This window comes from Anomaloglossus baeobatrachus, chromosome 4, assembly GCF_048569485.1.
Source record: "Anomaloglossus baeobatrachus isolate aAnoBae1 chromosome 4, aAnoBae1.hap1, whole genome shotgun sequence".
Lineage (NCBI taxonomy): Eukaryota > Metazoa > Chordata > Amphibia > Anura > Aromobatidae > Anomaloglossus > Anomaloglossus baeobatrachus.
In genome coordinates this window covers 549,028,274-549,051,529 of record NC_134356.1, presented here as the reverse complement: position 1 = coordinate 549,051,529, position 23,256 = coordinate 549,028,274, and positions in this window count along the sequence as shown.

Sequence of the window (23,256 nt, the reverse complement as noted above, 5' to 3'; positions counted from 1 at the left end):
GATAGATAGATGAATAGATGGATATATACAGTGCCTACAAGTAGTATTCAACCCCTGCAGATTTAGCAGGTTTGATAAGATGCAAATAAGTTAGAGCCTGCAAACTTCAAACAAGAGCAGGATTTATTAACAGATGCATAAATCTTACAAACCAACAAGTTATGTTGCTCAGTTAAATTTTAATACATTTTCAACATAAAAGTGTGGGTCAATTATTATTCAACCCCTAGGTTTAATATTTTGTGGAATAACCCTTGTTTGCAATTACAGCTAATAATCGTCTTTTATAAGACCTGATCAGGCCGGCACAGGTCTCTGGAGTTATCTTGGCCCACTCCTCCATGCAGATCTTCTCCAAGTTATCTAGGTTCTTTGGGTGTCTCATGTGGACTTTAATCTTGAGCTCCTTCCACAAGTTTTCAATTGGGTTAAGGTCAGGAGACTGACTAGGCCACTGCAACACCTTGATTTTTTCCCTCTTGAACCAGGCCTTGGTTTTCTTGGCTGTGTGCTTTGGGTCGTTGTCTTGTTGGAAGATGAAATGACGACCCATCTTAAGATCCTTGATGGAGGAGCGGAGGTTCTTGGCCAAAATCTCCAGGTAGGCCATGCTATCCATCTTCCCATGGATGCGGACCAGATGGTCAGGCCCCTTGGCTGAGAAACAGCCCCACAGCATGATGCTGCCACCACCATGCTTGACTGTAGGGATGGTATTCTTGGGGTCGTATGCAGTGCCAGCCAGTCTCCAAACGTCACGTGTGTGGTTGGCACCAAAGATCTCGATCTTGGTCTCATCAGACCAGAGAACCTTGAACCAGTCTGTCTCAGAGTCCTCCAAGTGATCATGAGCAGACTGTAGACGAGCCTTGACATGACGCTTTGAAAGTAAAGGTACCTTACGGGCTCGTCTGGAACGGAGACCATTGCGGTGGAGTACGTTACTTATGGTATTGACTGAAACCAATGTCCCCACTGCCATGAGATCTTCCCGGAGCTCCTTCCTTGTTGTCCTTGGGTTAGCCTTGACTCTTCGGACAAGCCTGGCCTCGGCACGGGTGGAAACTTTCAAAGGCTGTGCAGGCCGTGGAAGGCTAACAGTAGTTCCATAAGCCTTCCACTTCCGGATGATGCTCCCAACAGTGGAGACAGGTAGGCCCAACTCCTTGGAAAGGGTTTTGTACCCCTTGCCAGCCTTGTGACCCTCCACGATCTTGTCTCTTATGGCCTTGGAATGCTCCTTTCTCTTTCCCATGTTGACCAAGTATGAGTGCTGTTCACAAGTTTGGGGAGGGTCTTAATTAGTCAGAAAAGGCTGGAAAAAGAGATAATTAATCCAAACATGTGAAGCTCATTGTTCTTTGTGCCTGAAATACTTCTTAATACTTTAGGGGAACCAAACAGAATTCTGGTGGTTTGAGGGGTTGAATAATAAATGAAATAAATGACCCTCTGAATAAACTTTTCACAATTTAAAAAAAAAAAAAAAAGAAATAACATTCTTTTTTACTGCAGTGCATTTCACACTTCCAGGCTGATCTACAGTCCAAATGTCACAATGCCAAGTTAATTCCGAATGTGTAAACCTGCTAAATCTGCAGGGGGTTGAATACTACTTGTAGGCACTGTAGATAGATAGATAATGGATAGATAAATAGATAGATGGATAGATTGATAGATACATAATGGATAGATAGATAGATAGATAGACAGACAGATGGATAGATAGACGATATTACAGCTTTTATTTGTGATGTATGTGTTTCTCCCCCCCAACAGTATGTGTGATGGAGCAGTGACCCTGCGGGAGCTTGGATCTGAGTTCTCGCAGGGTCACTGCCGGTCAGTGACATCACTCTGAGTTGTGCTTTATGGCAGCACTGAAGTTCTCGCGATCGGTAATGTGTTGACATCACCGACCGTGAGAATTGACCTGGATTTACCCCTGCAGCATTGTTCATGGAATGAGGCTGCATTGAGCATTTGCTCATAGACATTGCTGAATCAGTGTGGATTACGCTGGACCTGGGTGATTAGGGGGTTAATAAAGTGGTGAATGAGGGGCTTTTTGGTATTTTATTTCAAATAAAGGATTTTTCGGTGTGGGTTTATTTACTTTACTTACAGACTAGTGATGGCGTGTCATAGACGCTGCCATTACTAATCTTGGACTCAATGGTAGCTATGGGTTGCTATTAACTCCTTATTACCTCGATTGCCACCGCATCACGGCAATCAGGAAGGGCCGGTAATACGCCGGGACTGTTGCATCCAATGGATGCGACATTTGCAGGGCAGCAGCGGGCCGATTTTCTCGGCTGCGAGAGGGGGGGGGCGTAACCATGGCCCTCGCCCTCCCCAGCCTGAGAATACCGGCCCGCTGCTATGTGCTTACCTCGACTGGGTATCATTTGGGGGGGAACGCACGTCGTTGTTTTACATTATTTATTTATTTTACTACACGATATAGACCCGCCCACCGGCGGCTGTGATTGGTTGCAGTAAGACAGCTGTCACTCAGCGTGGGGGCGTGTCTGACTGCAACCAATCATAGGCGCTGGTGGGCAGGGGAAGCAGGGAATACGAGATGGAATAATGTGCGGACGGCATTTTAAAAAGCTGGAGAACCCACCACAGTGTGACAGGCGTGCAGCGCCGCACCCGTGATCGGTGAGTAAGAAAGAGAGAGGGAGAGACCGACTGACCATAATGGCCACTGGCTTATATAGCCCCTATGACGCCGTGCGGTCAAGCCAATCACAGTAACACCACAACAAAGATGGCTGCGGCGTTACTGTGAGGGCAAGCAACATCAGATGTGATCATTGGCTGGAAAAAGGTGCCAGGACGTCCAGAAATGAAAATGAAAGTATCGGAGCGAATACCATATTAGCCGTCGGATACCGAATACCTCGAATACCCCATTATCCATCGGATACCGAATAGTGGCGAATATATTCGCTTATCCCTAATTGTTAGTAAATAAAAACTCATGGATGTAGAAAGTTTATTTAAGACAGAGTGAGTGTTCCATAGAGCTCCTGTTAGAGGGACTGGGGGAGCAGAGGATGGGTGAATGGGTATAAGGTTAGATAAGTTGCGAAAGTTTATGATAGATCACAGATGGGGTTAGAAATGACTGTGTGGAAGTGGTGTGGAGGACCAGGATTTGGAGAGATATCGCCAACAATGAGAAGAAGCAGATACAGTGCTAGTAGCTGGGAGCAGGAGAGGGCATGAGGTGACGTGTGTGTCTGGAGGCACAGGAAATTATGTGAGGGAAGAGCAGCACCCGGCATACCCGGGCAAATGCCGGGGCCCTGGAGAGCCGGGGGGGCCCACTCGGCCTCGTCAGCTCTGGTGCACCTTGGCCGGGGCCCACTTTCCTTAGTTTTGCGGTCCCCGGGCCGAGTTCCGGGGACCGCAGTCCTCGGCAGGAATCTGCGGCGCCGTCTCTTTAAGGCGCGCAGACTTCCTGGTTTGAACTTCATCTGTGGGCGGAGCTACAGACCGGCATCCTGCTCAGTCCCACAGATGAGAGTTGCAGTGCCAGCCAGCGACCCCCAGCACAGCGTGTCCCTCCGGCACTGTGTGGGCCCCCTCTCCACCGTGACCTGCGCGGTATGTGCCCTCCCCAACCCCAATTTATGCCCCCCCCGGAGCCGCGCGTGTCTGTCTCTGTCTGTATGTAGCAGAGCTAGGTGTGTATGTATATAGCAGAGCTAGGTGTGTATGTATATAGCAGAGCTATGTGTGTATGTATGTCGCAGAGCTATGTGTGTATGTATGTAGCAGAGCTATGTGTGTATGTATGTGGCAGAGCTATGTGTGTATGTATATAGCAGAGCTAGGTGTGTATGTATATAGCAAAGCTAGGTGTGTATGTATATAGCAGAGCTAGGTGTGTATGTATATAGCAGAGCTATGTGTGTATGTATGTAGCAGCGCTGTGTCTGTATGTATGTATCCAGCAGAGCTGTGTGTGTGTGTTTGTCTGTATGCATGTATGATGTGTATCTATGTATGTCAGTGTATATAACTGTATAGATGTGTCAGTTCTATATGTATTTTTGTGAGTTTGTCGTTAAATATGTATATGTATGTGTACGTATGTGTGTCTGCGTGTGGATGGGGCCCACTGGGACTCTTCCGCCCGGGGCCCACAAAAACCTGGAGCCGGCCCTGGGGAAGAGATCAGAGGAAAAGGCAAGATGAATGGGGAGAATGGAGGGAGAGATGACCAGTTCATTACTGGGTTTAGGAATCAGGGGGTAAGTAAGAATTGAAGTATTATAGGGGTGAAAGTGAAAAGAAACACAAACATTGTTTACAATGTCTATGTAACTAGTTACTTTCAGGTCCCTGCTGGTTCATTTCTGGTCTAATTCATTGCAATACACTTGTATGATGCACACTTTGATGATGCAGATATATATATTACACCCTACATATGCTCTGCACCCATTCTGACTACAGCTGCAGGGCATACTGGTATCACGTCACAGGCTCCCCCCTGAATCATTACACCTATCAGGGCACACAGGTACAGATCAAGTGTGAAACAGGGAGCCAGTGGCTATCTGCTCCTCAATGGTGCTCAACTATGTATCCGAGAAAATAGCAATGGTCCCCATCTCTCAAAGGCCCGTTCATTATGCCCCTGCATACATGACACACAGGACCCCCAAACAGCCTCCTATATACAGCAGGGACCCCCACAGATCCCATATAAGCATACAAAATATTATACTCACCTAATCCTGATTCCCAGCACCGTAGCCTCAATCTTCTCTTCTATGGCGGCCTGTCAGAGGCAGCGTGATGCAATATCGTCATGGCACTGCCCTCAATGGCACACCAAAGTCTCCTAAGCCACAGGTCTGTAGCGTTCTGCAGCTTAGGAGACAGACAGTAATAGAGCATGGACTGAACTGTTTTGGGGGCAACATGGTGCCAACACATTTCAATGCGGTAGTCACAAAAGATTCTGGGCTCTGGGCTAGAAGTTCAGGTCCAAAACCCCGGATCTCTGATGCCAGCGATGCCCCTGCCGGCGGGTCCCCTCTATGTCCGGTTGTGATGCCCACTGGGGCACTCACAGTGTGCCAGACTGATGCTGAATAGATGCTAGTAAGACAAAAAGATAGCAGGCAGATAGAAAGACAGATGGATAATACATAGACAGGCAGATAGTTAGATAATAGATAGATAGAGAGATATGTGTCGCCCTGGGCAAGCCAGGGGTCACAGGTCACAACACCACCACACCCCACACTCCAGGTAGGCACATCACAGCTAACCAAAAATCCTTGTTGCCTTCCTCCAGAGGCTGATGATTCACACCAGGGGGTGGGCCAGGCGGTTGGCTCCGCCCACCAAGGAGATCACAGTTCTGGAGGCAGGAAGTACCAGGCAGAGTAGCCCGGGGAGGGCAAGAGTGAAGAGCAGATTAGCTCAGGAGGAGCTTGAGTGAGGAGCTAAAGTAACAACAGAGAAATGAAAGTGGAAAAGGAGGAAAGCAAGAAGTGGTGACAGAGCAGAGAGTGTGCAAAGCCTGAAGGGTCCAGCTTTGTGTAGGGCCAGAACAGCAAGGTCAGCGATGGCGGTGACTGTCTGGAGGGGGACCGTTTGGAAGTTCCTGGAAGGACCCCGTTGGCTGTGTGCCCGGTGGTCTGGAGCAGTGTTCCGAAGGACAGTCAGCACCAGGGCAGGGGCCTCTCGGACCCCGGCAAGGCTAGGAGTCGCCAAATTTGCCGAATCTGTCAGTGAAGGGGACGTAGATCCCCCAGCAACCAAGTCCCGATTGACGGCAACAGCCCAACCTGAAGCAGAGAGACACCGCCACCGCCAAGGCACCAGTTTCTCAGGGCCAGCGCCTGCGGGCAAAGTGTAGAGCTCTTCCGGCCCAGATTGCAGTTGGGGAGCGGGTAACCGGAGGGAATCCACCGCTACCATCAGTCAAACATAGGTGCAAGGAAGAGGGACATCACCGTCACCTACCGGGAGTGCAGGTGCAGCCGTCTGTGGGACCGTCCTACCAGCCGTTTGGTTTACCGTACAAACTGTGTCCAAGTCTCAGGCTGAGTGAGTACCACAGTGCCGCAAGGCACAGCGCTGCCCCCGCGTCCCTGCGCCCACCAGGCGCCGCACCTCACAAACCATCACCGGGCCCCGGGATCACCAACCCCTACCCAAGGAGGGGCAACACAACACCTGGCTGCTCCCCATCACCATCCCCGGGATCCCCACCCAGAGCAGCGGTGGTGCAATCACCACAACCGTGGGTGGCGTCACGAACTATAACCATCCCCACACCCAACAAACCCCTTTCACTCACGGGCGAGGAGTGTCGCTCGAGGAACCCCGGGATCCGGCCCACAGCTCGAGCCACCACTGAGCAGCTGCCGGACCCGAGCAGAAGGGGTGAGCATAGTGTGCCGACACCCTCCTCCCCGCCCGCGACAACTTGGCGTCACGAACAGGATCTTACCGCTCTGCCGTCTGGTAGAGGTGCGCCTTGTTACCACCGGAGGTATCCGGCAGAAAAATTGCAGAAGCCGCCATCTTTGGCGCGAAGAGTTCCCGCTCGAGCGTCTTCTCGAGCAGTAGAGGCGCGAAGGCCAAAACCCCGCCCCGAGAGAGGAGGGGCCGGAAAGAGCTAAGGGGGACGCGATGGCGGCTGGCCGCATGTAGCTGCGGCTATAGGAGCAGAGACGCCAGGACTCTGCAGACGGACTGGGTTCCTGGAAAGCATAACTGCCGAGATGTCCGCCCCACCTAGTTCTGCGGAGACTACCGAGCCGGTGTCTGGAACAGCAGCATGGTTGAGAGCCCGGGCGGCGGGGATCTGCCGTCGCTACCAGAGTCAGATCGGCGGGCTGATGGAGCAGTGGGCCGCGGAGGTGGAGGCCCTAGTTGCTGTGGCGCGAGTGTATGGAGTGGAGGCCGTGATGGAGGAGCTGGAAAATGACCCACGCCCCTGTGTCCCCGAGGGACCGGTCGCTGCGGCTGAGGGACCCGGTCTACCCCTGGCTCCTGTGTTACCTCCGTCCTGCTCGCTCGCGCGCTGCACCGCACCTGGCCCGTCGGGTGTGCCTCCCTCTGTGACTGCAGCGGGGGCAGAAGATAGCGACTCCGGGCCTGACACCGAGCCTGTGTCAGAGGAAGAGGAGGGGGTCGTTGCCCTGTCTGGCATGGAGGCCACTTATGTTCCCTGAACCGGGGGCGACGGGTATCGAGCGGCCCTTCCACGCCGTGCTTGCTACGCACTGGAGGGGCTGGTGCCTGTGTCCTTCCACCCCGAACCGGGACGAAGACATCGAGTAGGGCAGCGGATGCCCGTTGCACCGTCGCCGTTGGGACCACCACTGTTTGTTTGAAAAGTTCTGAAAAATGATAAGTGAAAATGATCCGAAGTTCACCTGATTTGTTTGTTGATTTGCAACCGGCTGGAGCCGGCACCGTTGTCCCCGTGGGGACCGTTTAAAAATGCATGGGAACTATCCATGGACAAGCCCGTGAACTTGCAGGACAACCACAGACGTTAGTGGCTTGTAAATATGTTGGTTACCGTTACCGTTTTCCGCAGTGCCGCCTCCGGAGAGGCAGGTTGGAGGGAGGGCCCTGAGCAGAGCAGGCCAGGGCCCAGCCGCCAAAGGAACCGGTGGCTACCCTCTGGAGGGAAGGACAGATCCCGCTCGGGTACCGTGTGCTGGACTGTGGGTCAAGGGGTGCTGCCTGGGTTTTAGGGGCAGCATCAGGGCCAGGTTACTTGGGTGGGAGAGAGCGGAAACCGTAACCGTAAACCGTTGCAACGTTAAAAGTAAATGTGCCTCCCGTCTTGGGAAGAGTTATTAAAAATGTTATTCATGTTTGCTTAACCTTGTTACCCCTTTTACAGAAAAATAAAGCCGGTGTAGGACGGCAGCCCGCGGACGGTCTGCATTTTGCTAAGGGGGAATGTGTCGCCCTGGGCAAGCCAGGGGTCACAGGTCACAACACCACCACACCCCACACTCCAGGTAGGCACATCACAGCTAACCAAAAATCCTTGTTGCCTTCCTCCAGAGGCTGATGATTCACACCAGGGGGTGGGCCAGGCGGTTGGCTCCGCCCACCAAGGAGATCACAGTTCTGAAGGCAGGAAGTACCAGGCAGAGTAGCCCGGGGAGGGCAAGAGTGAAGAGCAGATTAGCTCAGGAGGAGCTTGAGTGAGGAGCTAAAGTAACAACAGAGAAGTGAAAGTGGAAAAGGAGGAAAGCAAGAAGTGGTGACAGAGCAGAGAGTGTGCAAAGCCTGAAGGGTCCAGCTTTGTGTAGGGCCAGAACAGCAAGGTCAGCGACAGCGGTGACTGTCTGGAGGGTGACCGTTTGGAAGTTCCTGGAAGGACCCCGTTGGCTGTGTGCCCGGTGGTCTGGAGCAGTGTTCCGAAGGACAGTCAGCACCAGGGCAGGGGCCTCTCGGACCCCGGCAAGGCTAGGAGTCGCCAAATTTGCCGAATCCGTCAGTGAAGGGGACGTAGATCCCCCAGCAACCAAGTCCCGATTGACGGCAACAGCCCAACCTGAAGCAGAGAGACACCGCCACCGCCAAGGCACCAGTTTCTCAGGGCCAGCGCCTGCGGGCAAAGTGTAGAGCTCTTCCGGCCCAGATTGCAGTCAGGGAGCGGGTAACCGGAGGGAATCCACCGCTACCATCAGTCAAACATAGGTGCAAGGAAGAGGGACATCACCGTCACCTACCGGGAGTGCAGGTGCAGCCGTCTGTGGGACCGTCCTACCAGCCGTTTGGTTTACCGTACAAACTGTGTCCAAGTCTCAGGCTGAGTGAGTACCACAGTGCCGCAAGGCACAGCGCTGCCCCCGCGTCCCTGCGCCCACCAGGCCCCGCACCTCACAAACCATCACCGGGCCCCGGGATCACCAACCCCTACCCACGGAGGGGCAACACAACACCTGGCTGCTCCCCATCACCATCCCCGGGATCCCCACCCAGAGCAGCGGTGGTGCAATCACCACAACCGTGGGTGGCGTCACGAACTATAACCATCCCCACACCCAACAAACCCCTTTAACTCACGGGCGAGGAGTGTCGCTCGAGGAACCCCGGGATCCGGCCCACAGCTCGAGCCACCACTGAGCAGCTGCCGGACCCGAGCAGAAGGGGTGAGCGTAGTGTGCCGACACCCTCCTCCCCGCCCGCGACAACTATATAATAGACAGACAGATAGATAGATAGATAGATAGATAGACAGACAGACAGAGAGACAGACAGACAGACAAATAGATAATCAGATGAATGTATAGACAGGCAGCCAGACATACAGCTTGATATTGCACAGTATACAGGACACACACATTTTTTATAAATAACACATATAGATAGAACATATTACATTACAAATATGACACACCGCACATTCAACTAACCAGCCTGAGTCTGTGGTAGCAACTTCTCTGGGGATGGGAGAAGACAGGACACTGAGCACAGAGGAGAGGAGGGTGCCCCCTGCTGGAGCTTGTGCAGAACGAGAGACGAATGCACACAAAGCACAGAGGAGCAGAGGGTGCCCTTGCTAGAGCCTGTGCAGAGCGGCAGCAGCAAATGATGGTGAATTGCTGTTTCCCTGCAGTGTCTTCTATGATGTCTGCCAGCCGGCGCCCTGTGCGACATCACTAGTCGCACATAGCTAAGTCCAGCCATGGATGTAGTGTTAGATTGTAAGCTGTCGGTTCATTTCTAAATTATGATGAAGCCATGTTTTAATAGACTGTGGATTCCTTGACTCAATGAGTATGGTGTCCTGACTTCTTGTTCCAGTACTTCTGTTATTTTGATATGGCTAATGTTATCTTTTTTGGCACACATAGTTTTGGAGCAGACAATATATGACTAATGTTGACTCATGTTTTTGTTTACTCTGCCATGTGCAGACAGGAGAGCTTAGTATGAAGGTGTTTCAGTTGCACAATGTATCAATGATCGCAGGAATGTATGTATACCTTGCATTGTTGAAATTTATTTGTACAGTAATGGAGAGGAAATACTTCTATTAAGTCTATTCTTTTATCAGAGCAAACAAAATGGGTGTGAGCAACATACAATCCGTGCACCGGATTCCATCCTGACCTTCATGTATAATTTTGATTAAACAAAAAAAAAAACTGTACACGATTTTTTTACCAAGGTTAATTTTATCAGTCTCTCATTCAGAAGACATCTTGATATCGAGCTTTGAAGTTTGGACTTCTGGGAAATGTGGAATCTATGGAAATTACAATCAGAAATGTTTCAATTCAGAACATGTTTTGCAAGAAGTTTTATTTTGTTAAAACAGTCAAGACGCGGGAGAATGCTTCTTGATTTCTAAGACTATGTTCCCACAAAGGGTTTTTGGTGTTTTTGATGTTGTGGAATATCTGCAGCGTTTCTGCACCTACTATATAAGTTACGTTACTTTAATTTTTACATGTGTTTTTATCACGTTTTTGAAGCTGCTGGTTTTCTGTCTTCTTGGTATGTCATGTTTTAAACAAAACTACTTTTTTTGATACTGTCTAGTATTTGGCTTTGATAAGACTTAATTGATTTACTTAAAGTGCCTTTTTACACCCTCTTGCCTTTTTACCTACTTTTTACATTAGAACTTGTGTTTAAATATTTTCGTAATCCAATTTGTTTGTGATATATCAGCACTAAGTAGTCTAAGTTGGGGAAGGGAAATGAAAACATTTAGCAAGAATTTAATTTTATGAGATAAAATAAATAAAATTGCCATGTGTATATGTATTCATTCCTTTTGCTATGAAGCAAGAAATTACCTTCATAAGTCACACGCATAGTGAAATGAAGTCCATCTGTGTGCAGTCTGTCAGTTGGTGTCAGTACATACACTCCTTTTTTGAAAGGCCACAGAGGCTACAACACCATGAAAGGAAATCTGTCACCAGATTCTTGCTACCCCATCTGAGAGCAGAACCCTGATTCCAGTGATGTGTCACTTAATGAGCTGTTTGCTGTCATATTGATAAAATCAATGTTTTCTCTGCTGCAGATCTAAGAGTACACAGAGATCATGAAGATGCTGGACTACCCGGTAGCAGGGCAAGTAGTCCTCTAATGATAATCCACTGCTGATTAAACAGTTATTTTATCAACACTACACTATGCAGCCCAGTAAGTGAGACACCGCTGGAATTAGGATGACTGCCCCTTAGTTATGCTGTTCTCAGATTAGGTGTTAAAAACCTAGTGAAAGATTCCCTTTAAGCAAGAGGCATCACTAATCAAACAACACCATGAAGGCCAAGGAGATCTCCAAATAGTTTAGAGACAAAGTTATTGAGAAGTACAAGTCGGGGTTGGGTTCTGAAAACAATATCCCAATCTCTGATGATTCCCGGAGCACCATCAAATCCATTATCATCAAATGGGAAGATCATGGTACCACAACAAACCTTGCCAAGAGAGGGCCGCCATCCAAAACTCTCAGCCCAAGCAAAGAAGAAATTAATCAGAGAGGCAGCACAGAGACCTAAGGTAGCTCTGAAGGAGCTACAGAGTTCCCAAGCAGAGACAGGAGTATCTGTCCATATGACCACAATATGCCATATACTCCATAGAACTGACCTTTATGGAAGAGTGGCCAGAAAAAAGTATTTAACTACAACCAAAAATTGGAAGGCTCGTTTTTTTTATTTTCCCAATAGACATGTGGGAGACTCCTCAAATGTATGGAGGAAGGTGCTGTGGTCAGATGAGACCAAAATTGCACTTTTTGGCCACCAAGGTGAACCCTATGTCTGGTGCCAAACCAACTGTCACGCTCCCCGATGCCCGTGCCATGCTCCCCGGTGCCCATGCTACGCTCCCCGGTTCTCCTGCCACGCTCCCTGGCTCTCCTGCCACGCTCCCTGGCTCCCCTGCCACGCTCCCCGGCTCCTCTGCCACGCTCCCCCGCTCCCGGACCTCGCTTCCCCGCTCCCGTGCCACGCTCCCCGGTCCCCCACTCCTCAGCCTCCATGCTCCCTCACCTGCGTCCTCCAGGCAACCCGGTCCCCGGTCCCGGCGCCCGTCTGCTGTCCTGAGCCGTCCGGCACTCCTGCCTCCTGTACACCGCATCCTGCTCTGGCTTCTGGCACCCGGGCCTCGCGCATGCGCATTAGGGCGCGCGTGCGGTCATTGACCTTTTCTTAAAGGGCCAGCGTCCTCCAACAGGATATTGAAGATGCAGGTACAGGGTATATAGGGGGTTCCTTTCCAAGTGGGCGGGGCCTGTTCTTCGTGTTTGCTAAGCTAGGAGTCAGGTCTCCCTGTGCCATTGTCTCGTACTCACCTATCTCTCTTGTAGAGCCGCTCCTGTCCCGCCAACCGGTCCTGACGATTCCAGAACCCTGAAAAGGTGACTGTCCGCCATCTCGTCAGTCCCTCCCATCTCCGATCCCTGGATCCGTGTGGTGACCCACCTCCTCGCTCCGTTGGTTCTGCCTGACATCATCTCGGCCTCCGAACCTGAGCTCCGTCACCCGGACTACCCTCAGAGACTCCGTGGTCCCAGGGACTTCTTCACTCCACTCCTCTGTACGGACTGTCCTGCTACCCGTAGTGCTCCGGCTACCGGGCACCTTGCCCTCGGTGAGGTGTTCAGCCCAGTGGATCCACCTCCTGGGCCTACCCCTCCTCCTGGTCCTAACAGTAAGAACAGGCCATGGATCCCGCCGAAGCACTAGCGGCCCAGCTGGGCACCTTGCAGCAGGAACTCGGACGACAGCGCGAGACTCAGTCCCGCATGCTGGCCTTCATGTCCTAGGTGGATACCCGCCTGAACACGCTACAAGCAACTGCCACGTCCCTGGCATCTCAGGCTTCAACAGCACAGTCCATGGCCGCAGTTCCAGTGGCGGCTTCCTCGGAAGCCTCTAAACTCCGCTTGGCCTCTCCACCCCGATATGCCGGAGATCCTAAGACCTGCAGAGGATTCTTGAATCAGTGCTCCCTCCACTTTAAGCTGCTTCCGCACCTGTTTGCCTCCGACCAAGCCAAGGTGGCGTTTGTGATGTCCCATCTAGAGGGTGAGGCACTGGCCTGGATGAACCCCTTGTGGGAGAGGGAGGACCCTGTAACTACTAACATCCAGGAATTCCTGCAGGCGTTTAGAACCACCTTTGACGAACCCGGACGTGCCGCCGCGTCCGCCTCATCACTCCTCAGGCTACGTCAGGGAACCTTGACGGTGGGCCAATATGCCATCCGCTTTCGCACCTTGGCCTCAGAATTGGGGTGGAACAATGAGGCTCTCACCGCCGCCTTCTGGGAAGGACTCTCCAGTCGTATTAAGGACGAGCTGGCAGGCCGCGATGTTCCTTCCACTCTGGATGCCCTGATTGCACTAGCCACCCGTGTGGACCTCCATTTTCAGGAACGATCCAAAGAGGTGTCCCGCGAGAGACGTCCGATACGGCATTCCTCTCCTCCGCAGAAGCCCGTCGTACCTCAGTCGGCATCGTCTGGCGTCTCTGTCCACGAACCCATGCAGATTGATCGTGTGCGGCAGTCCGAACAACGCCGAGCAGAACGGCTCGCCAAGGGTCTCTGCTTCTACTGCGGAGAGGGCACACACCTGCTACGTTCCTGTCCAGAGAGGCCGGGAAACTCCAAAGCCTAGGGTTGGTAGGAGAGGCCACCCTAGGTGCTGGGACTCTCTCAGACCCGGTTACGTGGACTGTTCAAGTGACAATGGGAGAGACGCGGTTCACGGCAGAGGCGTACCTCAATTCCGGGGCAGCAGGCAATTTCATCCAGCAGGCCACGGTGGACAAGTACCAGGTGCCGGTTACTCCACTCGACAAACCCCTCGTGATTGCCTCTGTAGATGGGAGACCCCTCTCTGACACCATCTCGTGGATCACCAAGCCAGTAGAACTACGTATCGGTGCCCTGCACACCGAGAACATCACTCTCTACGTTCTCCCACACATGTCTCATCAAATCCTGCTGGGACTCCCCTGGTTACGGACACACGAACCGTCGGTCAGCTGGCGTACTGGTGAGATTACCCGATGGGGCTCCTCTTTCCACGAGAACTGCCTGAAGTCCATACAGCCCATCCGACGACCTCCGGTTCCGGAGTCCCTACCAGGACTGCCTTCGGCCTACTGGTCCTTCGCGGACGTCTTTGATAAAAAGGAGTCAGAGGTACTGCCGCCACATCGTCCTTACGACTGTGCCATCGACCTACTCCCGGGAACTACACCACCTCGAGGACGGATATATCCTTTGTCCCCTGCTGAAACAAGAGCCATGTCTGCCTACATCACTGAGAACCTGGCAAGGGGATTCATCCGGAGATCCTCCTCTCCTGCTGGAGCAGGCTTCTTCTTCGTTAAGAAGAAAGAGGGTGACCTGCGCCCATGCATTGATTACCGGGGATTGAACCAAATCACCGTAAAGAATAAATACCCCCTGCCGCTCATCCCCGAATTGTTTGATCGGCTTAGAGGAGCTCGTGTGTTTACCAAGTTGGATCTTCGGGGTGCCTACAACCTGGTCCGCATCCGCTCTGGGGACGAATGGAAGACCGCATTTAACACTCGCGATGGGCACTACGAGTATTGTGTGATGCCCTTCGGCCTGTGTAATGCACCGGCAGTCTTTCAAGAATTAGTGAACGACGTGTTCCGGGACCTTCTCTACGTCTGTGTGGTGGTATATCTGGATGACATCCTGGTTTTCTCTCCGGACCTCCAGACCCACAGAGAGAACGTGCAGCTGGTACTACAAAGACTGAGAGAGAATCGTCTGTACGCCAAGTACGAGAAGTGTGTCTTCGAGTAGTCTTCTCTTCCCTTCCTGGGTTACGTAATCTCCGATACCGGCCTGCAGACGGACCCAGAGAAGGTCTCTTCCATTCTCAACTGGCCCCCTCCTTCCGGACTGAAGGCAATTCAACGGTTTCTTGGATTTGCGAACTATTACCGTCAGTTCATCCCTCACTTCTCTGCCCTGACTGCGCCTCTCTCTGCCTTGACCAAGAAGGGGGCTAATCCAAAGGACTGGTCACCTGCGGCCGACGCCACGTTTGGCTCCCTGAAACGGGCATTTGCTTCCTCTCCTGTGCTCCACCGTCCTGAGTTAAACCGACAGTTTACCTTGGAGGTGGATGCCTCCTCCTCTGGAGCCGGAGCAGTGCTCATGCAGAAGTCCTCCACCGGGAAGATGGTTACTTGCGGTTTCTTCTCCAAGAGCTTCTCAGCGCCTGAACGCAACTACACCATCGGTGACCAAGAGCTATTAGCAGTCAAACTAGTTCTGGAAGAATGGCGCTACCTTCTGGAGGGAGCAGTGTACCCCGTGATCATTTACACGGACCACAAGAACCTGGAATACCTGCGGTCTGCTCAGCGACTGAACCCACGATAAGCCAGGTGGTCCTTGTTCTTTGCCAGGTTCGATTTTCAGCTCCATTTTCGGCCCGCGGATAAGAATGTGCGAGCAGATGCCTTGTCCAGATCATTCGTGCCCATGGAACAGGAGGAGGAGACATCCCAGCCCATCATCTGCACAAGTAAAATCATTCCGGTGGCCCCTGTCACTCTGGCCCAGATACCGCCCGGGAAGACCTATGTCTCTGAAACTGACAGACAAAAAGTGTTGCATTGGGGCCATGCCTCGAAAATAGCTGGCCATGCTGGTCAGAAGAGAACATGGAGTACAATTGTACGTCACTACTGGTGGCCATCCCTTCGCACGGACGTCGCGTCTTTTGTCTCAGCCTGCTCCTCTTGTGCCCGGAACAAGACGCCCAAACACCTGCCATATGGTCGCCTTCTGCCTCTGCCAATTCCCTCCATTCCGTGGCAACACATTGCAATGGACTTTATTACAGACTTGCCCTTGTCCGCCGGACACACAGTCATATGGGTCGTGGTGGATCGTTTCTCCAAAATGGCTCATTTCGTCCCTATGGCTGGACTCCCCTCTGCCCAGGAACTCGCTGACGCCTACATACAGCACATCTTCCGGTTGCATGGCTTTCCCTCACACATTGTGTCCGACAGAGGAACTCAGTTTACCTCCCGCTTCTGGAGGGCCCTCTGCAAACATCTGGGAGTGGCTCTGGACTTTTCTTCAGCCTACCATCCTCAGTCGAATGGCCAAGTGGAACAGGTCAATCAGATCCTGACCTCCTTCTTGCGTCACTACGTTAACACCCATCACGACGACTGGTCCACGCTCCTTCCTTGGGCTGAATTCTCCCATAACCATCACATCAGTGAGTCCTCCTCCAGCTCTCCCTTCCATGTCGTTTACGGACTTCAGCCTTCCTTCCCATTACCTGTATCTTCTTCCTCGGATGTCCCTGCTGCTGATACCATAGTCCGTGACTTTTCAACAATTTGGGACTCTGTCAAGACGTCCCTTGGACGTGCTTCCCTGCGGATGAAGAGACACGCAGACAAAAGGCGTCTGGATCCTCCGTGTTTCTCTCCAGGAGATCTGGTCTGGCTTGCTTCCAAATATGTCCGTTTGAAGCTACCATCATACAAGCTGGGTCCTCGCTACATCGGGCCGTTTAAAGTCATCGGCAAAATAAATGAGGTCTCCTACAAGCTGCAGCTCCCGGCCACGATGAGAATACCCAACTCCTTCCACGTCTCCCTGCTCAAGCTGGTTGTCCTTGGTCCCTTCTCCGCTGCTGCCAGCTCTGCTCCTCCTCCTATTGCTGATAATGACATCTATGCGGTAAGGGATATCGTGGCCATGAAGACCGTACGGGGCCGACAGTTCTTCCTGGTGGACTGGGCTGGGTATGGTCCTGAGGATAGATCCTGGGAACCCCAGGAGAATGTGGGTACTCCTCTGATACGTTCCTTCCTGTCCTGGTTGCGGGGAGGGGGGTGTGGGGGAGGGGGTACTGTCACGCTCCCCGGTGCCCGTGCCATGCTCCCTGGCTCCCCTGCCACGCTCCCCGGCTCCTCTGCCACGCTCCCCCGCTCCCGGACCTCGCTTCCACGCTCCCGTACCACGCTCCCCGGTCCCCCGCTCCTCAGCCTCCATGCTCCCTCACCTGCGTCCTCCAGGCAACCCGGTCCCCGGTCCCGGCGCCCGTCTGCTGTCCTGAGCCGGCCCGGCACTCCTGCCTCCTGTACACCGCATCCTGCTCTGGCTTCTGGCACCCGGGCCTCGCGCATGCGCATTAGGGCGCGCGTGCGGTCATTGACCTTTTCTTAAAGGGCCAGCGTCCTCCAACAGGATATTGAAGATGCAGGTACAGGGTATATAGGGGGTTCCTGTCCAAGTGGGCGGGGCCTGTTCTTCGTGTTTGCTAAGCTAGGAGTCAGGTCTCCCTGTGCCATTGTCTCGTACTCACCTATCTCTCTTGTAGAGCCGCTCCTGTCCCGCCAACCGGTCCTGACGATTCCAGAACCCCGAAAAGGTGACTGTCCGCCATCTCGTCAGTCCCTCCCATCTCCGATCCCTGGATCCGTGTGGTGACCCACCTCCTCGCTCCGTTGGTTCTGCCTGACATCATCTCGGCCTCCGAACCTGAGCTCCGTCACCCGGACTACCCTCAGAGACTCCGTGGTCCCAGGGACTTCTTCACTCCACTCCTCTGTACGGACTGTCCTGCTACCCGTAGTGCTCCGGCTACCGGGCACCTTGCCCTCGGTGAGGTGTTCAGCCCAGTGGATCCACCTCCTGGGCCTACCCCTCCTCCTGGTCCTAACAGTAAGAACAGGCCATGGATCCCGCCGAAGCACTAGCGGCCCAGCTGGGCACCTTGCAGCAGGAACTCGGACGACAGCGCGAGACTCAGTTCCGCATGCTGGCCTTCATGTCCTAGGTGGATACCCGCCTGAACACGCTACAAGCAACTGCCACGTCCCTGGCATCTCAGGCTTCAACAGCACAGTCCATGGCCGCAGTTCCAGTGGCGGCTTCCTCGGAAGCCTCTAAACTCCGCTTGGCCTCTCCACCCCGATATGCCGGAGATCCTAAGACCTGCAGAGGATTCTTGAATCAGTGCTCCCTCCACTTTAAGCTGCTTCCGCACCTGTTTGCCTCCGACCAAGCCAAGGTGGCGTTTGTGATGTCCCATCTAGAGGGTGAGGCACTGGCCTGGATGAACCCCTTGTGGGAGAGGGAGGACCCTGTAACTACTAACATCCAGGAATTCCTGCAGGCGTTTAGAACCACCTTTGACGAACCCGGACGTGCCGCCGCGTCCGCCTCATCACTCCTCAGGCTACGTCAGGGAACCTTGACGGTGGGCCAATATGCCATCCGCTTTCGCACCTTGGCCTCAGAATTGGGGTGGAACAATGAGGCTCTCACCGCCGCCTTCTGGGAAGGACTCTCCAGTCGTATTAAGGACGAGCTGGCAGGCCGCGATGTTTCTTCCACTCTGGATGCCCTGATTGCACTAGCCACCCGTGTGGACCTCCATTTTCAGGAACGATCCAAAGAGGTGTCCCGCGAGAGACGTCCGATACGGCATTCCTCTCCTCCGCAGAAGCCCGTCGTACCTCAGTCGGCATCGTCTGGCGTCTCTGTCCACGAACCCATGCAGATTGATCGTGTGCGGCAGTCCGAACAACGCCGAGCAGAACGGCTCGCCAAGGGTCTCTGCTTCTACTGCAGAGAGGGCACACACCTGCTACGTTCCTGTCCAGAGAGGCCGGGAAACTCCAAAGCCTAGGGTTGGTAGGAGAGGCCACCCTAGGTGCTGGGACTCTCTCAGACCCGGTTACGTGGACTGTTCAAGTGACAATGGGAGAGACGCGGTTCACGGCAGAGGCGTACCTCAATTCCGGGGCAGCAGGCAATTTCATCCAGCAGGCCACGGTGGACAAGTACCAGGTGCCGGTTACTCCACTCGACAAACCCCTCGTGATTGCCTCTGTAGATGGGAGACCCCTCTCTGACACCATCTCGTGGATCACCAAGCCAGTAGAACTACGTATCGGTGCCCTGCACACCGAGAACATCACTCTCTACGTTCTCCCACACATGTCTCATCAAATCCTGCTGGGACTCCCCTGGTTACGGACACACGAACCGTCGGTCAGCTGGCGTACTGGTGAGATTACCCGATGGGGCTCCTCTTTCCACGAGAACTGCCTGAAGTCCATACAGCCCATCCGACGACCTCCGGTTCCGGAGTCCCTACCAGGACTGCCTTCGGCCTACTGGTCCTTCGCGGACGTCTTTGATAAAAAGGAGTCAGAGGTACTGCCGCCACATCGCCCTTACGACTGTGCCATCGACCTACTCCCGGGAACTACACCACCTCGAGGACGGATATATCCTTTGTCCCCTGCTGAAACAAGAGCCATGTCTGCCTACATCACTGAGAACCTGGCAAGGGGATTCATCCGGAGATCCTCCTCTCCTGCTGGAGCAGGCTTCTTCTTCGTTAAGAAGAAAGAGGGTGACCTGCGCCCATGCATTGATTACCGGGGATTGAACCAAATCACCGTAATGAATAAATACCCCCTGCCGCTCATCCCCGAATTGTTTGATCGGCTTAGAGGAGCTCGTGTGTTTGCCAAGTTGGATCTTCGGGGTGCCTACAACCTGGTCCGCATCCGCTCTGGGGACGAATGGAAGACCGCATTTAACACTCGCGATGGGCACTACGAGTATTGTGTGATGCCCTTCGGCCTGTGTAATGCACCGGCAGTCTTTCAAGAATTAGTGAACGACGTGTTCCGGGACCTTCTCTACGTCTGTGTGGTGGTATATCTGGATGACATCCTGGTTTTCTCTCCGGACCTCCAGACCCACAGAGAGAACGTGCAGCTGGTACTACAAAGACTGAGAGAGAATCGTCTGTACGCCAAGTACGAGAAGTGTGTCTTCGAGTAGTCTTCTCTTCCCTTCCTGGGTTACGTAATCTCCGATACCGGCCTGCAGACGGACCCAGAGAAGGTCTCTTCCATTCTCAACTGGCCCCCTCCTTCCGGACTGAAGGCAATTCAACGGTTTCTTGGATTTGCGAACTATTACCGTCAGTTCATCCCTCACTTCTCTGCCCTGACTGCGCCTCTCTCTGCCTTGACCAAGAAGGGGGCTAATCCAAAGGACTGGTCACCTGCGGCCGACGCCACGTTTGGCTCCCTGAAACGGGCATTTGCTTCCTCTCCTGTGCTCCACCGTCCTGAGTTAAACCGACAGTTTACCTTGGAGGTGGATGCCTCCTCCTTTGGAGCCGGAGCAGTGCTCATGCAGAAGTCCTCCTCCGGGAAGATGGTTACTTGCGGTTTCTTCTCCAAGAGCTTCTCAGCGCCTGAACGCAACTACACCATCGGTGACCAAGAGCTATTAGCAGTCAAACTAGTTCTGGAAGAATGGCGCTAGCTTCTGGAGGGAGCAGTGTACCCCGTGATCATTTACACGGACCACAAGAACCTGGAATACCTGCGGTCTGCTCAGCGACTGAACCCACGATAAGCCAGGTGGTCCTTGTTCTTTGCCAGGTTCGATTTTCAGCTCCATTTTCGGCCCGCGGATAAGAATGTGCGAGCAGATGCCTTGTCCAGATCATTCGTGCCCATGGAACAGGAGGAGGAGACATCCCAGCCCATCATCTGCACAAGTAAAATCATTCCGGTGGCCCCTGTCACTCTGGCCCAGATACCGCCCGGGAAGACCTATGTCTCTGAAACTGACAGACAAAAAGTGTTGCATTGGGGCCATGCCTCGAAAATAGCTGGCCATGCTGGTCAGAAGAGAACATGGAGTACAATTGTACGTCACTACTGGTGGCCATCCCTTCGCACGGACGTCGCGTCTTTTGTCTCAGCCTGCTCCTCTTGTGCCCGGAACAAGACGCCCAAACACCTGCCATATGGTCGCCTTCTGCCTCTGCCAATTCCCTCCATTCCGTGGCAACACATTGCAATGGACTTTATTACAGACTTGCCCTTGTCCGCCGGACACACAGTCATATGGGTCGTGGTGGATCGTTTCTCCAAAATGGCTCATTTCGTCCCTATGGCTGGACTCCCCTCTGCCCAGGAACTCGCTGACGCCTACATACAGCACATCTTCCGGTTGCATGGCTTTCCCTCACACATTGTGTCCGACAGAGGAACTCAGTTTACCTCCCGCTTCTGGAGGGCCCTCTGCAAACATCTGGGAGTGGCTCTGGACTTTTCTTCAGCCTACCATCCTCAGTCGAATGGCCAAGTGGAACAGGTCAATCAGATCCTGACCTCCTTCTTGCGTCACTACGTTAACACCCATCACGACGACTGGTCCACGCTCCTTCCTTGGGCTGAATTCTCCCATAACCATCACATCAGTGAGTCCTCCTCCAGCTCTCCCTTCCATGTCGTTTACGGACTTCAGCCTTCCTTCCCATTACCTGTATCTTCTTCCTCGGATGTCCCTGCTGCTGATACCATAGTCCGTGACTTTTCAACAATTTGGGACTCTGTCAAGACGTCCCTTGGACGTGCTTCCCTGCGGATGAAGAGACACGCAGACAAAAGGCGTCTGGATCCTCCGTGTTTCTCTCCAGGAGATCTGGTCTGGCTTGCTTCCAAATATGTCCGTTTGAAGCTACCATCATACAAGCTGGGTCCTCGCTACATCGGGCCGTTTAAAGTCATCGGCAAAATAAATGAGGTCTCCTACAAGCTGCAGCTCCCGGCCACGATGAGAATACCCAACTCCTTCCACGTCTCCCTGCTCAAGCCGGTTGTCCTTGGTCCCTTCTCCGCTGCTGCCAGCTCTGCTCCTCCTCCTATTGCTGATAATGACATCTATGCGGTAAGGGATATCGTGGCCATGAAGACCGTACGGGGCCGACAGTTCTTCCTGGTGGACTGGGCTGGGTATGGTCCTGAGGATAGATCCTGGGAACCCCAGGAGAATGTGGGTACTCCTCTGATACGTTCCTTCCTGTCCTGGTTGCGGGGAGGGGGGTGTGGGGGAGGGGGTACTGTCACGCTCCCCGGTGCCCGTGCCATGCTCCCTGGCTCCCCTGCCACGCTCCCCGGCTCCTCTGCCACGCTCCCCCGCTCCCGGACCTCGCTTCCCCGCTCCCGTACCACGCTCCCCGGTCCCCCGCTCCTCAGCCTCCATGCTCCCTCACCTGCGTCCTCCAGGCAACCCGGTCCCCCGGTCCCGGCGCCCGTCTGCTGTCCTGAGCCGGCCCGGCACTCCTGCCTCCTGTACACCGCATCCTGCTCTGGCTTCTGGCACCCGGGCCTCGCGCATGCGCATTAGGGCGCGCGTGCGGTCATTGACCTTTTCTTAAAGGGCCAGCGTCCTCCAACAGGATATTGAAGATGCAGGTACAGGGTATATAGGGGGTTCCTGTCCAAGTGGGCGGGGCCTGTTCTTCGTGTTTGCTAAGCTAGGAGTCAGGTCTCCCTGTGCCATTGTCTCGTACTCACCTATCTCTCTTGTAGAGCCGCTCCTGTCCCGCCAACCGGTCCTGACAATTCCAGAACCCCGAAAAGGTGACTGTCCGCCATCTCGTCAGTCTCTCCCATCTCCGATCCCTGGATCCGTGTGGTGACCCACCTCCTCGCTCCGTTGGTTCTGCCTGACATCATCTCGGCCTCCGAACCTGAGCTCCGTCACCCGGACTACCCTCAGAGACTCCGTGGTCCCAGGGACTTCTTCACTCCACTCCTCTGTACGGACTGTCCTGCTACCCGTAGTGCTCCGGCTACCGGGCACCTTGCCCTCGGTGAGGTGTTCAGCCCAGTGGATCCACCTCCTGGGCCTACCCGTCCTCCTGGTCCTAACAGTAAGAACAGGCCATGGATCCCGCCGAAGCACTAGCGGCCCAGCTGGGCACCTTGCAGCAGGAACTCGGACGACAGCGCGAGACTCAGTCCCGCATGCTGGCCTTCATGTCCTAGGTGGATACCCGCCTGAACACGCTACAAGCAACTGCCACGTCCCTGGCATCTCAGGCTTCAACAGCACAGTCCATGGCCGCAGTTCCAGTGGCGGCTTCCTCGGAAGCCTCTAAACTCCGCTTGGCCTCTCCACCCCGATATGCCGGAGATCCTAAGACCTGCAGAGGATTCTTGAATCAGTGCTCCCTCCACTTTAAGCTGCTTCCGCACCTGTTTGCCTCCGACCAAGCCAAGGTGGCGTTTGTGATGTCCCATCTAGAGGGTGAGGCACTGGCCTGGATGAACCCCTTGTGGGAGAGGGAGGACCCTGTAACTACTAACATCCAGGAATTCCTGCAGGCGTTTAGAACCACCTTTGACGAACCCGGACGTGCCGCCG